Source organism: Carcharodon carcharias, chromosome 18, assembly GCF_017639515.1.
Source record: "Carcharodon carcharias isolate sCarCar2 chromosome 18, sCarCar2.pri, whole genome shotgun sequence".
NCBI classification, from domain to species: Eukaryota; Metazoa; Chordata; class Chondrichthyes; order Lamniformes; family Lamnidae; genus Carcharodon; species Carcharodon carcharias.
Window position 1 is genome coordinate 92,245,639 of NC_054484.1, and position 15,907 is coordinate 92,261,545.

The following is a 15,907-nucleotide window of genomic DNA, read 5'->3' on the forward strand; positions in this document are numbered from 1 at the left end:
GTGACAGTGCTCACTGTGAGTGCGGAGGGAGTGACAGCACTCACTGAGTGAGTGAGGAAGAAGTGACAGCCATCACTGAGTGAGTGAGGAGGGAGTGACAGCACTCACTGAGTAAGTGAGGAGGGAGTGACAGCGCTCACTGAGTAAGTGAGGAGGGAGTGACAGCATTCACTGAGTGAGTGAAGAGGGAATGACAGCACTCACTGATTGAGAGAGGTAGGTGTGACAGCTCTCACTGAGTGAGTGAGGAGGAATTGACAGCGATCTCTTAGTGAGTGAGGAGGGAAAGTGACAGCGCACACTGAGGCAGTGAGGAGGGAGTGACAGCACTCATTGAGTGAGTGAAGTTGGTAAGCGACAGCACTCACTGAGTGAGTGAGGAGGGAGTGACAGCACTCACTCAGTGAGTAAGGAGTGACAGCATTCACTGAGTAAGTGAGGAGGAAGTAACAGCACTTCCTGAGTGAGTAAGGAAGTAGTGACATGCTCACTGAGTGAATGAGGAGGGAGTGACAGCGCTCACTGAGTAAGTGAGGAGGGAATGACAGCACTGACTGAGTGAGTGAGGAAGGAGTGACAGCGCTCACCGAGTGATTGAGGAAGGACTGACAGCGCTCACTGAGTGAGTGAGGAGGGAGAGACAGCACTCACTGAGTAAGTGAGGTGGGAGAGACAGCACTCACTGAGTAAGTGAGGTGGGAGAGACAGCGCTCACTGAGTGAGTGAGGAAGAATTGACAGCACTCACTGAGTGAGTGAGGAGGGAGTGACAGCACTCACTGAGAAAGTGACGAGGGAGAGACAGCCCTCACTGAGTTAGTGAGGAAGGAGTGACAGCACTCACTGAGTGAGTTACGTGGGAGTGACAGCACTCACTGAGTGAGTGAGGAAGGAGTGACAGCGCTCACTGAGTGATTGAGGAGGGAGTGTCGGCACTCACTGAGTGAGTGAGAAGGGAGTGACAGCGCTCACTGAGTGAGTGAGGAGGGAGAGACAGCACTCACTGAGTGAGTGAGGAGGGAGTGACAGCACTCACTGAGTGAGTGAGGAGGGAGTGTCAGCACTCACTTAGTGAGTGAGGAGGGAGTGAAAGCACTCACAGAGTGAGTGAGGAGGTAGTGACAGCAGTCACTGACTGAGTGAGGTTGGAAAGCGACAGCACTCACTAAGTGAATGAGGAGGGAGTGACAGCACTCACTGAGTGAGGGAGGAGGAAAGAGTCAACACTCACTGAGTAAGTGAGGAGGAAGTGACAGCGATCTCTGAGTGAGTGAGGAGGGAAAGCGACAGCGCACACTGAGGCAGTGAGGAGGGAGTGACAGCGCTCACTGAGTAAGTGAGGAGGGAGTGACAGCGCTCACTGAGTGAGTGAGGAAGGAGTGACCGCACTCACTGAGTGAGGAGGGAGTGTCAGCGCTCAATGAGTGAGTGAGGAGGGAGTGTCAGAACTCACTGAGTGAGTGAGGAGAGAGTGTCAGAACTCATTGAGTAAGTGAGGATGAAGTGACATCACTCACTGAGTGAGTGAGGAGGGAGTGTCAGAAATCACTGAGTGAGTGAGGAGGGAGTGACAGCACTCACTGAGTGAGTGAGGAAGGAGTGACAGCATTCACTGAGTAAGTGAGGAAGGAGTGACAGCGCTCACTGAGTGAGTGAGGAAGGAGTGACAGCGCTCACTGAGCGCGGAGGAAGTGTAAGCGCTGACTGAGTGAGTGTGAAGGGAGTGACAGTGCTAACTGAGTGACTGAGGAGGGAGTGACAGCAGTCACTGAGTGAGTGAGGAGGGAGTGACAGCACTCACTGAGTGAGTGAGGAAGGAGTGACAGCACTCACTTAGTGAGTGAGGAGGGAGTGACAGCACTCATTGAGTGAGTGAAGTTGGTAAGCGACAGCACTCACTGAGTGAGTGAGGAGGGAGTGACAGCACTCACTCAGTGAGTAAGGAGTGACAGCATTCACTGAGTAAGTGAGGAGGAAGTAACAGCACTTCCTGAGTGAGTAAGGAAGTAGTGACATGCTCACTGAGTGAATGAGGAGGGAGTGACAGCGCTCACTGAGTAAGTGAGGAGGGAATGACAGCACTGACTGAGTGAGTGAGGAAGGAGTGACAGCGCTCACCGAGTGATTGAGGAAGGACTGACAGCGCTCACTGAGTGAGTGAGGAGGGAGAGACAGCACTCACTGAGTAAGTGAGGTGGGAGAGACAGCGCTCACTGAGTAAGTGAGGTGGGAGAGACAGCGCTCACTGAGTGAGTGAGGAAGAATTGACAGCACTCACTGAGTGAGTGAGGAGGGAGTGACAGCACTCACTGAGAGAGTGAGGAGGGAGAGACAGCACTCACTGAGTGAGGGAGGAAGGAGTGACAGCACTCACTGAGTGAGTTAGGTGGGAGTGACAGCACTCACTGAGTGAGTGAGGAAGGAGTGACAGCGCTCACTGAGTGAGTGAGGAGGGAGTGTCAGCGCTCACTGAGTGAGTGAGAAGGGAGTGACAGCGCTCACTGAGTGAGTGAGGAGGGAGAGACAGCACTCACTGAGTGAGTGAGGAGGGAGTGACAGCACTCACTGAGTGAGTGAGGAGGGAGTGTCAGCACTCACTTAGTGAGTGAGGAGGGAGTGAAAGCACTCACAGAGTGAGTGAGGAGGTAGTGACAGCAGTCACTGACTGAGTGAGGTTGGAAAGCGACAGCACTCACTGAGTGAGTGAGGAGGGAGTGACAGCACTCACTCAGTGAGTGAGTAGGAAAGAGTCAACACTCACTGAGTAAGTGAGGAGGAAGTGACAGCGATCTCTGAGTGAGTGAGGAGGGAAAGCGACAGCGCACACTGAGGCAGTGAGGAGGGAGTGACAGCGCTCACTGAGTAAGTGAGGAGGGAGTGACAGCACTCACTGAGTGAGTGAGGAAGGAGTGACAGCGCTCACTGAGTGAGGAGGGAGTGTCAGCGCTCAATGAGTGAGTGAGGAGGGAGTGTCAGAACTCACTGAGTGAGTGAGGAGAGAGTGTCAGAACTCACTGATTAAGTGAGGATGAAGTGACATCACTCACTGAGTGAGTGAGGAGGGAGTGTCAGAAATCACTGAGTGAGTGAGGAGGGAGTGACAGCACTCACTGAGTGAGTGAGGAAGGAGTGACAGCATTCACTGAGTAAGTGAGGAAGGAGTGACAGCGCTCACTGAGTGAGTGAGGAAGGAGTGACAGCGCTCACTGAGCGCGGAGGAAGTGTAAGCGCTGACTGAGTGAGTGTGAAGGGAGTGACAGTGCTAACTGAGTGACTGAGGAGGGAGTGACAGCAGTCACTGAGTGAGTGAGGAGGGAGTGACAGCACTCACTGAGTGAGTGAGGAAGGAGTGACAGCACTCACTTAGTGAGTGAGGAGGGAGTGACAGCACTCACTGAGTGAGTGAGGAGGGAGTGACAGCACTCACTCAGTGAGTGAGGAAGGAGTGACAGCACTCACTGAGTAAGTGAGGAGGAAGTGACAGCGCTCACTGGGTAAGTGAGGAGGGAGTGACAGCACGCACTGAGTGAGTCAGGAAGGAGTGACACGCTCACTGAGTGAATGAGGAGGTAGTGACAGCGCTCACTGAGTAAGTGAGGAGGGAGTGACAGCACACACTGAGTGAGTGAGAAAGGAGTGACAGCACTCACTGAGTGAGTGAGGAAGGAGTGACAGTGCTCACTGAGTGACTGAGGAGGGAGTGACAGCGTTCACTGTGTAAGTGAGGAGGGAGTGACAGCACTCACTGAGTGAGTACGGAAGATGTGACAGCACTCACTGAGTGACTGAGGAGGGAGTGACAGCATTCACTGAGTTTGTGCGGAGGGAGTGGCAGCACTCAATGAGTGGGTGAGGAAAGAGTGACTGCACTCACTGAGTGAGTGAGGAAGGAATAACAGCGCTCATTGTGTGAGTGAGGAGGGAGTGTTAGCACTCACTGAGTAAGTGAGGAGGGAGTGACAGCGCTCACTGAGTAAGTGAGGAGGGAGAGACAGCACTAGCTGAGTGAGTGAGGAGGGAGTGACAGCACTCACTGAGTGAGTGAGGTTGGAAAGCGACAGCACTCACTGAGTGAGTGAGGAGGGAGTGACAGCACACACTGAGTGAGTGAGGAGGAAAGAGTCAACAATCACTGAGTAAGTGAGGAGGAAGTGACAGCGATCTCTGAGTGAGTGAAGAGGGTAAGCGACAGCGCACACTGAGGCAGCGAGGAGGGAGTGACAGTGCTCACTGAGTTACTGAGGAGGGAATGACAGCACTCACTGAGTGAGTGAGGAAGAAGTGACCGCGCTCACCGAGTGAGTGAGGAAGGAGTGACAGCGCTCACTGAGTGAGTGAGGAGGGAGAGACAGCACTCACTGAGTGAGTGAGGAAGAAGTGATAGCACTCACTGAGTGAGTGAGGAGCGAGTGACAGCACTCACTGAGTGAGTTAGGTTGGAGTGACAGCACTCAATGAGTGAGTTAGGTGGGAGTGACAGCACTCACTGAGTGAGTGAGGAAGAATTGACAGCACTCACTGAGTGAGTGAGGAGGGAGTGACAGCACTCAAGGAGAAAGTGAGGAGGGAGAGACAGCACTCACTGATTGAGTGAGGAAGGAGTGACAGCACTCACTGAGTGAGTTAGGTGGGAGTGACAGCACTCAATGAGTGAGTTAGGTGGGAGTGACAGCACTCAATGAGTGAGTGAGGAAAGAGTGACAGCACTCACTAAGTGAGTGAGGATGGAGTAACAGCGAACTCTTAGTGAGTGAGGAGGGAATGCGATAGCGCACACTGAGGCAGTGAGGAGGGAGTGACAGCACTCATTGAGTGAGTGAGGTTGGAAAGCGACAGCACTCACTGAGTGAGTGAGGAGGGAGTGACAGCACTCACTGAGTGAGTGAGGAAGGAGTGACAGCACTCACTGAGTGAGTGAGGAGGGAGTGACAGCACTCACTGAGTGATTGAGGAGGGAGAGAAAGCACTCACTGAGTGACTGAGGAGATAGTGACAGCACTCACTGAGTGAGTGAGAGGGAGTGACAGCACTCACTGAGTGAGTGAGGAAGGAGTGACAGCGCTTACTGAGAGAGTGAGGAAGGAGTGACAGTACTCACTGAGTGAGGAGGGGGTGTCAGCGCTCACTGAGTAAGTGAGGAGGGAGAGACAGCACTAGCTGAGTGAGTGAGGAGGGAGTGACAGCACTCACTGAGTGAGTGAGGTTGGAAAGCGATGGCACTCACTGAGTGAGTGAGGAGGAAGTGACAGCACTCACGGAGTGAGTGAGGAGGAAAGAGTCAACACTCACTGAGTAAGTGAGGAGAAGTGACAGCGATCTCTGAGTGAGTGAGGAGGGAAAGCGACAGCGCACACTGAGGCAGTGAGGAGGGAGTGACAGCGCTCACTGAGTTACTGAGGAGGGAATGACAGCACTCACTGAGTGAGTGAGGAAGGAGTGACAGCGCTCACCGAGTGAGTGAGGAAGGAGTGACAGCGCTCACTGAGTGAGTGAGGAGGGAGAGACAGCAATCACTGAGTGAGTGAGGAAGAAGTGATAGCACTCACTGAGTGAGTGAGGAGGGAGTGACAGCACTCACTGAGTGAGTGAGGAAGAATTGACAGCACTCACTGAGTGGGTGAGGAGGGAGAGACAGCACTCACTGATTGAGTGAGGAAGGAGTGACAGCACTCACTGAGTGAGTTAGGTGGGAGTGACAGCACTCAATGAGTGAGTTAGGTGGGAGTGACAGCACTCAATGAGTGAGTGAGGAAAGAGTGACAGCACTCACTAAGTGAGTGAGGAAGGAGTAACAGCGAACTCTTAGTGAGTGAGGAGGGAATGCGATAGCGCACACTGAGGCAGTGAGGAGGGAGTGACAGCACTCACTGAGTGAGTGAGGAGGGAGTGACAGCACTCACAGAGTGAGTGTGGAAGGAGTGACAGCGCTTACTGAGAGAGTGAGGAAGGAGTGACAGTACTCACTGAGTGAGGAGGGAGTGTCAGCGCTCACTGAGTGAGTTAGAAGAGAGTGACAGCGCTATCTGAGTGAGTGAGGAGGGAGTGACAGCACTCACTGAGTGAGTGAGGTGGGAGTGACAGCACTTACTGAGTGAGTGAGGAGGGAGTGACAGCACTCACTGAGTGAGTGAGGAGGGAGTGACAGCACTCACAGAGTGAGTGAGGACGGAGTGACAGCACTCACTGAGTGAGTGAGGTGGTTGTGACAGCACTCACTGAGTGTGTGAGGAGGGAGTGTCAGAACTCACTGAGTAAGTTAGGTTGAAGTGACATCACTCACTGAGTGAGTGAGGAGGGAGAGACAGCACTCACTCAGTGAGTGTGGAAGGAGTGACAGCATTCACTGAGTAAGTGAGGAGGAAGTAACAGCACTCACTGAGTGAGTCAGGAAGGAGAGACACGTTCACTGAGTGAATGAGGAAGGAGTGACAGCGCTCTCTGAGTAATTGAGGAGTGAGTGACAGCACATACTGAGTGAGTGAGAAAGGAGTGACAGCACTCACTGAGTGAGAGAGGAAGGAGTGTCAGTGCTCACTGAGTGACTGAGGAGGGAATGACAGCGCTCACTGAGTAAGTGAGGAGGGAGTGACAGCACTCACTGAGTGAGTAAGGAAGAAGTGACAGCACTCACTGAGTGAGTGAGGAGGGAGTGACAGCACTCACTGAGTGAGTGAGGAGGGAGTGACAGCACTCACTGAGTGAGTGAGGAAGGAGTGACAGCACTCACTGAGTGAGTGAGGAAGGAATAACAGCGCTCAGTGTGTGAGTGAGGAGGGAGTGACAGCACTCACTGAGTAAGTGAGGAGGGAGTGACAGCGCTCACTGAGTAAGTGAGGAGGGAGAGACAGCACTAGCTGAGTGAGTGAGGAGGGAGTGACAGCACTCACTGAGTGAGTGAAGAGGGAGTGACAGCGATCTCAGTGAGTGAGGAGGGAAAGAGACAGCGCACACTGAGGCAGTGAGGAGGGAGTGACAGCAATCATTGAGTGAGTGAGGTTGGAAAGCGACAGCACTCACTGAGTGAATGAGGAGGGAGTGACAGCACTCACTGAGTGAGTGAGGAGGAAAGAGTCAACACTCACTGAGTAAGTGAGGAGGAAGTGACAGCGATCTCTGAGTGAGTGAGGAGGCAAGGCGACAGCGCACACTGAGGCAGTGAGGAGGGAGTGACAGCGCTCACTGAGTGAGTGAGGAAGGAGTGACAGCGCTCACCGATTGATTGAGGAAGGAGTGACAGCGCTCACTGAGTGAGTTAGGAGGGAGAGACAGCACTCACTGAGTGAGTGAGGAAGGAGTGACAGCACTCACTGAGTGAGTTAGGTGGGAGTGACAGCACTCAATGAGTGAGTTAGGTGGGAGTGACAGCACTCAATGAGTGAGTGAGAAAAGAGTGACAGCACTCACTAAGTGAGTGAGGAAGGAGTAACAGCGATCTCTTAGTGAGTGAGGAGGGAATGCGATAGCGCACACTGAGGCAGTGAGGAGGGAGTGACAGCACTCATTGAGTGAGTGAGGTTGGAAAGCGACAGCACTCACTGAGTGAGTGAGGAGGGAGTGACAGCACTCACTGAGTGAGTGAGGAGGAAAGAGTCACCACTAAACTGAGTAAGTGAGCAGGAAGCGACAGCGATCTGAGTGAGTAAGGAGGGATAGCGACAGCGCACACTGAGGCAGTGACGAGGGAGTGACAGCAATCACTGAGTGAGTGAGGAGGGAGTGACAGCGCTCACTGAGTGAGGAAGGAGTGACAGCGCTCACTGAGTAAGTGAGGAGGGAGTGACAGCACTCACTGAGTGAGTGAGGAAGAAGTGATAGCACTCACTGAGTGAGTGAGGAGGGAGTGACAGCACTCAGTGAGTGATTGAGGAGGGAGAGACAGCACTCACTGAGTGACTGAGGAGATAGTGACAGCACTCACTGAGTGAGTGAGGAGGGAGTGACAACACTCACAGAGTGAGTGAGGAAGGAGTGACAGCGCTTACTGAGAGAGTGAGGAAGGAGTGACAGTACTCACTGAGTGAGGAGGGAGTGTCAGCGCTCACTGAGTGAGTTAGAAGGGAGTGACAGCGCTATCTGAGTGAGTGAGGAGGGAGTGACAGCACTCACTGAGTGAGTGAGGTGGGAGTGACAGCACTTACTGAGTGAGTGAGGAGGGAGTGACAGCACTCACTGAGTGAGTGAGGAGGGAGTGACAGCACTCACAGAGTGAGTGAGGAGGGAGTGACAGCACTCACTGAGTGAGTGAGGTGGTTGTGACAGCACACACTGTGTGAGTGAGGAAGGAGTGACAGCATTCACTGAGTAAGTGAGGAGGAAGTAACAGCACTCACTGAGTGAGTCAGGAAGGAGAGACACGTTCACTGAGTGAATGAGGAAGGAGTGACAGCGCTCTCTGAGTGAGTGAGGAGGGAGTGACAGCTCATACTGAGTGAGTGAGAAAGGAGTGACTGCACTCACTGAGTGAGAGAGGAAGGAGTGTCAGTGCTCACTGAGTGACTGAGGAGGGAATGACAGCGCTCACTGAGTAAGTGAGGAGGGAGTGACAGCACTCACTGAGTGGGTGAGGAAGGAGTGACTGCACTCACTGAGTGAGTGAGGAAGGAATAACAGCGTTCACTGTGTGAGTGAGGAGGGAGTGACAGCACTCACTGAGTAAGTGAGGAGGGAGTGACAGCGCTCACTGAGTAAGTGAGGAGGGAGAGACAGCACTAGCTGAGTGAGTGAGGAGGGAATGACAGCACTCACTGAGTGAGTGAGGAAGGAGTGACAGCGCTCACCGATTGATTGAGGAAGGAGTGACAGCGCTCACTGAGTGAGTTAGGAGGGAGAGACAGCACTCACTGAGTAAGTGAGGAGGGAGTGACAGCACTCACTGAGTGAGTAAGGAAGAAGTGACAGCACTCACTGAGTGAGTTAGGAGGGAGTGACAGCATTCACTGAGTGAGTGATGAAGGAGTGACAGCACTCACTGAGTGGGTGAGGAAGGAGTGACTGCACTCACTGAGTGAGTGAGGAAGGAATAACAGCGTTCACTGTGTGAGTGAGGAGGGAGTGACAGCACTCACTGAGTAAGTGAGGAGGGAATGACAGCGCTCACTGAGTAAGTGAGGAGGGAGAGACAGCACTAGCTGAGTGAGTGAGGAGGGAGTGACAGCACTCACTGAGTGAGTGAAGAGGGAGTGACAGCGATCTCAGTGAGTGAGGAGGGAAATAGACAGCGCACACTGAGGCAGTGAGGAGGGAGTGACAGCAATCATTGAGTGAGTGAGGTTGGAAAGCGACAGCACTCACTGAGTGAATGAGGAGGGAATGACAGCACTCACTGAGTGAGTGAGGAGGAAAGAGTCTACACTCACTGAGTAAGTGAGGAGGAAGTGACAGCGATCTCTGAGTGAGTGAGGAGGCAAGGCGACAGCGCACACTGAGGCAGTGAGGAGGGAGTGACAGCGCTCACTGAGAAAGTGAGGAGGGAATGACAGCACTCACTGAGTGAGTGAGGAAGGAGTGACAGCGCTCACCGATTGATTGAGGAAGGAGTGACAGCGCTCACTGAGTGAGTTAGGAGTGAGAGACAGCACTCACTGAGTAAGTGAGGAGGGAGAGACAGCGCTCACTGAGTAAGTGAGGAGGGAGTGACAGCACTCACTGAGTGAGTGAGGAAGAATTGACAGCACTCACTGAGTGAGTGAGGAGGGAGTGACAGCGCTCACTGAGTAAGTGAGGAGGGAGTGACAGCACTCACTGAGTAAGTGAGGAAGGGTTGACAGCGCTCACTGTGTAAGTTAGGAGGGATTGACAGCACTCACTGAGTGAGTGAGGAGGGAGTGACAGCACTCACTGAGAGAGTGAGGAGGGAGAGACAGCACTCACTGAGTGAGTGAGGAGGTAGTGACAGCACTCACTGAGTGAGTGAGGAGGGAGTGACAGCACTCACTGAGTGAGGGAGGAAGGAAAGACAGCGCTCACTGAGTGAGTGAGGAAGGAGTGACAGCGCTCACTGAGGAAGGAGTGTCAGCGCTCAATGAGTGAGTGAGGAGGGAGTGATAGCACTCACTGAGTGAGTGAGGAGGGAGTGTCAGAACTCATTTGGTGAGTGAGGAGGGACTGTCAGAACTCACTGATTAAGTGAGGATGAAGTGACATCACTCACTGAGTGAGTGAGGAGGGAGTGATAGCACTCACTCAGTGAGTGAGGAAGGAGTGACAGCACTCACTGAGTGAGTGAGGAAGGAGTGACAGCATTCACTGAGTAAGTGAGGAGGAAGTGACAGCGCTCACTGGGTAAGTGAGGAGGGAGTGACAGCACTCACTGAGTGAGTCAGGAAGGAGTGACACGCTCACTGAGTGAATGAGGAGGGACTGACAGCGCTCACTGAGTAAGTGAGGAGTGAGTGACAGCACACACTGAGTGAGTGAGACAGGAGTGACAGCACTCACTGAGTGAGTGAGGAAGGAGTGACAGTGCTCACTGAGTGACTGAGGAGGGAATGACAGCGCTCACTGTGTAAGTGAGGTGGGAGTGACAGCACTCACTGAGTGAGTAAGGAAGAAGTGACAGCACTCACTGAGTGACTGAGGAGGGAGTGACAGCATTCACTGAGTTTGTGCGGAGGGAGTGACAGCACTCACTGAGTGGGTGAGGAAAGAGTGACTGCACTCACTGAGTGAGTGAGGAAGGAATAACAGCGCTCATTGTGTGAGTGAGGAGGGAGTGTCAGCACTCACTGAGTAAGTGAGGAGGGAGTGACAGCGCTCACTGAGTAAGTGAGGAGGGAGAGACAGCACTAGCTGAGTGAGTGAGGAGGAAGTGACAGCGATCTCTGAGTGAGTGAAGAGGGAAAGCGACAGCGCACACTGAGGCAGTGAGGAGGGAGTGACAGTGCTCACTGAGTTACTGAGGAGGGAATGACAGCACTCACTGAGTGAGTGAGGAAGAAGTGACCGCGCTCACCGAGTGAGTGAGGAAGGAGTGACAGCGCTCACTGAGTGAGTGAGGAGGGAGAGACAGCACTCACTGAGTGAGTGAGGAAGAAGTGATAGCACTCACTGAGTGAGTGAGGAGGGAGTGACAGCACTCAATGAGAAAGTGAGGAGGGAGAGACAGCACTCACTGAGTGAGTGAGGAGCGAGTGACAGCACTCACTGAGTGAGTTAGGTTGGAGTGACAGCACTCAATGAGTGAGTTAGGTGGGAGTGACAGCACTCAATGAGTGAGTGAGGAAAGAGTGACAGCACTCACTAAGTGAGTGAGGAAGGAGTGACAGCGATCTCTTAGTGAGTGAGGAGGGAAAGCGATAGCGCACACTGAGGCAGTGAGGAGGGAGTGACAGCACTCATTGAGTGAGTGAGGTTGGAAAGCGACAGCACTCACTGAGTGAGTGAGGAGGGAGTGACAGCACTCACTGTGTGAGTGAGGAGGAAAGAGTCACCACTAAACTGAGTAAGTGAGCAGGAAGCGACAGCGATCTCTGAGTGTGTAAGGAGGGATAGCGACAGCGCACACTGAGGCAGTGACGAGGGAGAGACAGCAATCACTGAGTGAGTGAGGAGGGAGTGACAGCACTCACTGAGTGAGTGAGGAGGGAGTGACAGCACTACCTGAGTAAGTGAGGAGGGAGTGACAGCACTCACTGAGTGAGAGGAAGAAGTGATAGCACTCACTGAGTGAGTGAGGAGGGAGTGACAGCACTCAGTGAGTGATTGAGGAAGGAGAGACAGCACTCACTGAGTGACTGAGGAGATAGTGACAGCACTCACTGAGTGAGTGAGGAGGGAGTGACAGCAATCACTGAGTGAGTGAGGAAGGAGTGACAGCGCTTACTGAGAGATTGAGGAAGGAGTGACGGTACTCACTTAGTGAGGAGGGAGTGTCAGCGCTCACTGAGTGAGTTAGAAGGGAATGACAGCGCTATCTGAGTGAGTGAGGAGGGAGTGACAGCACTCACTGAGTGAGTGAGGAGGGAGTGACAGCACTCACTGAGTGAGTGAGGAGGGAGTGACAGCACTCACTGAGTGAGTGAGGAGGGAGTGACAGCGCTCACTGAGTGAGTGAGGAAGGAGTGACAGCGCTCACTGAGCGCGGAGGAAGTGTAAGCGCTGACTGAGTGAGTGTGAAGGGAGTGACAGTGCTAACTGAGTGACTGAGGAGGGAGTGACAGCAGTCACTGAGTGAGTGAGGAGGGAGTGACAGCACTCACTGAGTGAGTGAGGAAGGAGTGACAGCACGCATTGAGAGAGTGAGGAGGGAGTGACAGCACTCACTGAGTGAGTGAGGAGGGAGTGACAGCACTCACTCAGTGAGTGAGGAAGGAGTGACAGCACTCACTGAGTAAGTGAGGAGGAAGTGACAGCGCTCACTGGGAAATTGAGGAGGGAGTGACAGCACTCACTGAGTGAGTCAGGAAGGAGTGACACGCTCACTGAGTGAATGAGGAGGGAGTGACAGCGCTCACTGAGTAAGTGAGGAGGGAGTGACAGCACACACTGAGTGAGTGAGAAAGGAGTGACAGCACTCACTGAGTGAGTGAGGAAGGAGTGACAGTGCTCACTGAGTGACTGAGGAGGGAGTGACAGCGTTCAATGAATAAGTGAGGAGGGAGTGACAGCACTCACTGAGTGAGTACGGAAGATGTGACAGCACTCACTGAGTGACTGAGGAGGGAGTGACAGCATTCACTGAGTTTGTGCGGAGGGAGTGGCAGCACTCAATGAGTGGGTGAGGAAAGAGTGACTGCACTCACTGAGTGAGTGAGGAAGGAATAACAGCGCTCACTGTGTGAGTGAGGAGGGAGTGACAGCACTCACTGAGTAAGTGAGGAGGGAGTGACAGCGCTCACTGAGTAAGTGAGGAGGGAGAGACAGCACTAGCTGAGTGAGTGAGGAGGGAGTGACAGCACTCACTGAGTGAGTGAGGTTGGAAAGCGACAGCACTCACTGAGTGAGTGAGCAGGGAGTGACAGCACTCACTGAGTGAGTGAGGAGGAAAGAGTCAACAATCACTGAGTAAGTGAGGAGGAAGTGACAGCGATCTCTGAGTGAGTGAAGAGGGTAAGCGACAGCGCACACTGAGGCAGCGAGGAGGGAGTGACAGTGCTCACTGAGTTACTGAGGAGGGAATGACAGCACTCACTGAGTGAGTGAGGAAGAAGTGACCGCGCTCACCGAGTGAGTGAGGAAGGAGTGACAGCGCTCACTGAGTGAGTGAGGAGGGAGAGACAGCACTCACTGAGTGAGTGAGGAAGAAGTGATAGCACTCACTGAGTGAGTGAGGAGCGAGTGACAGCACTCACTGAGTGAGTTAGGTTGGAGTGACAGCACTCAATGAGTGAGTTAGGTGGGAGTGACAGCACTCACTGAGTGAGTGAGGAAGAATTGACAGCACTCACTGAGTGAGTGAGGAGGGAGTGACAGCACTCAAGGAGAAAGTGAGGAGGGAGAGACAGCACTCACTGATTGAGTGAGGAAGGAGTGACAGCACTCACTGAGTGAGTTAGGTGGGAGTGACAGCACTCAATGAGTGAGTTAGGTGGGAGTGACAGCACTCAATGAGTGAGTGAGGAAAGAGTGACAGCACTCACTAAGTGAGTGAGGATGGAGTAACAGCGAACTCTTAGTGAGTGAGGAGGGAATGCGATAGCGCACACTGAGGCAGTGAGGAGGGAGTGACAGCACTCATTGAGTGAGTGAGGTTGGAAAGCGACAGCACTCACTGAGTGAGTGAGGAGGGAGTGACAGCACTCACTGAGTGAGTGAGGAAGGAGTGATAGCACTCACTGAGTGAGTGAGGAGGGAGTGACAGCACTCACTGAGTGATTGAGGAGGGAGAGAAAGCACTCACTGAGTGACTGAGGAGATAGTGACAGCACTCACTGAGTGAGTGAGAGGGAGTGACAGCACTCACTGAGTGAGTGAGGAAGGAGTGACAGCGCTTACTGAGAGAGTGAGGAAGGAGTGACAGTACTCACTGAGTGAGGAGGGGGTGTCAGCGCTCACTGAGTAAGTGAGGAGGGAGAGACAGCACTAGCTGAGTGAGTGAGGAGGGAGTGACAGCACTCACTGAGTGAGTGAGGTTGGAAAGCGATGGCACTCACTGAGTGAGTGAGGAGGAAGTGACAGCACTCACGGAGTGAGTGAGGAGGAAAGAGTCAACACTCACTGAGTAAGTGAGGAGAAGTGACAGCGATCTCTGAGTGAGTGAGGAGGGAAAGCGACAGCGCACACTGAGGCAGTGAGGAGGGAGTGACAGCGCTCACTGAGTTACTGAGGAGGGAATGACAGCACTCACTGAGTGAGTGAGGAAGGAGTGACAGCGCTCACCGAGTGAGTGAGGAGGGAGTGACAGCGCTCACTGAGTGAGTGAGGAGGGAGAGACAGCAATCACTGAGTGAGTGAGGAAGAAGTGATAGCACTCACTGAGTGAGTGAGGAGGGAGTGACAGCACTCACTGAGTGAGTGAGGAAGAATTGACAGCACTCACTGAGTGGGTGAGGAGGGAGAGACAGCACTCACTGATTGAGTGAGGAAGGAGTGACAGCACTCACTGAGTGAGTTAGGTGGGAGTGACAGCACTCAATGAGTGAGTTAGGTGGGAGTGACAGCACTCAATGAGTGAGTGAGGAAAGAGTGACAGCACTCACTAAGTGAGTGAGGAAGGAGTAACAGCGAACTCTTAGTGAGTGAGGAGGGAATGCGATAGCGCACACTGAGGCAGTGAGGAGGGAGTGACAGCACTCACTGAGTGAGTGAGGAGGGAGTGACAGCACTCACAGAGTGAGTGTGGAAGGAGTGACAGCGCTTACTGAGAGAGTGAGGAAGGAGTGACAGTACTCACTAAGTGAGGAGGGAGTGTCAGCGCTCACTGAGTGAGTTAGAAGGGAGTGACAGCGCTATCTGAGTGAGTGAGGAGGGAGTGACAGCACTCACTGAGTGAGTGAGGTGGGAGTGACAGCACTTACTGAGTGAGTGAGGAGGGAGTGACAGCACTCACTGAGTGAGTGAGGAGGGAGTGACAGCACTCACAGAGTGAGTGAGGAGGCAGTGACAGCACTCACTGAGTGAGTGAGGTGGTTGTGACAGCACTCACTGTGTGAGTGAGGAGGGAGTGTCAGAACTCACTGAGTAAGTTAGGTTGAAGTGACATCACTCACTGAGTGAGTGAGGAGGGAGAGACAGCACTCACTCAGTGAGTGTGGAAGGAGTGACAGCATTCACTGAGTAAGTGAGGAGGAAGTAACAGCACTCACTGAGTGAGTCAGGAAGGAGAGACACGTTCACTGAGTGAATGAGGAAGGAGTGACAGCGCTCTCTGAGTAATTGAGGAGGGAGTGACAGCACATACTGAGTGAGTGAGAAAGGAGTGACAGCACTCACTGAGTGACTGAGGAAGGAGTGTCAGTGCTCACTGAGTGACTGAGGAGGGAATGACAGCGCTCACTGAGTAAGTGAGGAGGGAGTGACAGCACTCACTGAGTGAGTAAGGAAGAAGTGACAGCACTCACTGAGTAAGTTAGGAGGGAGTGACAGCATTCACTGAGTGAGTGAGGAAGGAGTGACAGCACTCACTGAGTGGGTGAGGAAGGAGTGACTGCACTCACTGAGTGAGTGAGGAAGGAATAACAGCGTTCACTGTGTGAGTGAGGAGGGAGTGACAGCACTCACTGAGTAAGTGAGGAGGGAGTGACAGCGCTCACTGAGTAAGTGAGGAGGGAGAGACAGCACTAGCTGAGTGAGTGAGGAGGGAGTGACAGCACTCACTGAGTGAGTGAAGAGGGAGTGACAGCGATCTCAGTGAGTGAGGAGGGAAAGAGACAGCGCACACTGAGGCAGTGATGAGGGAGTGACAGCAATCATTGAGTGAGTGAGGTTGGAAAGCGACAGCACTCACTGAGTGAATGAGGAGGGAGTGACAG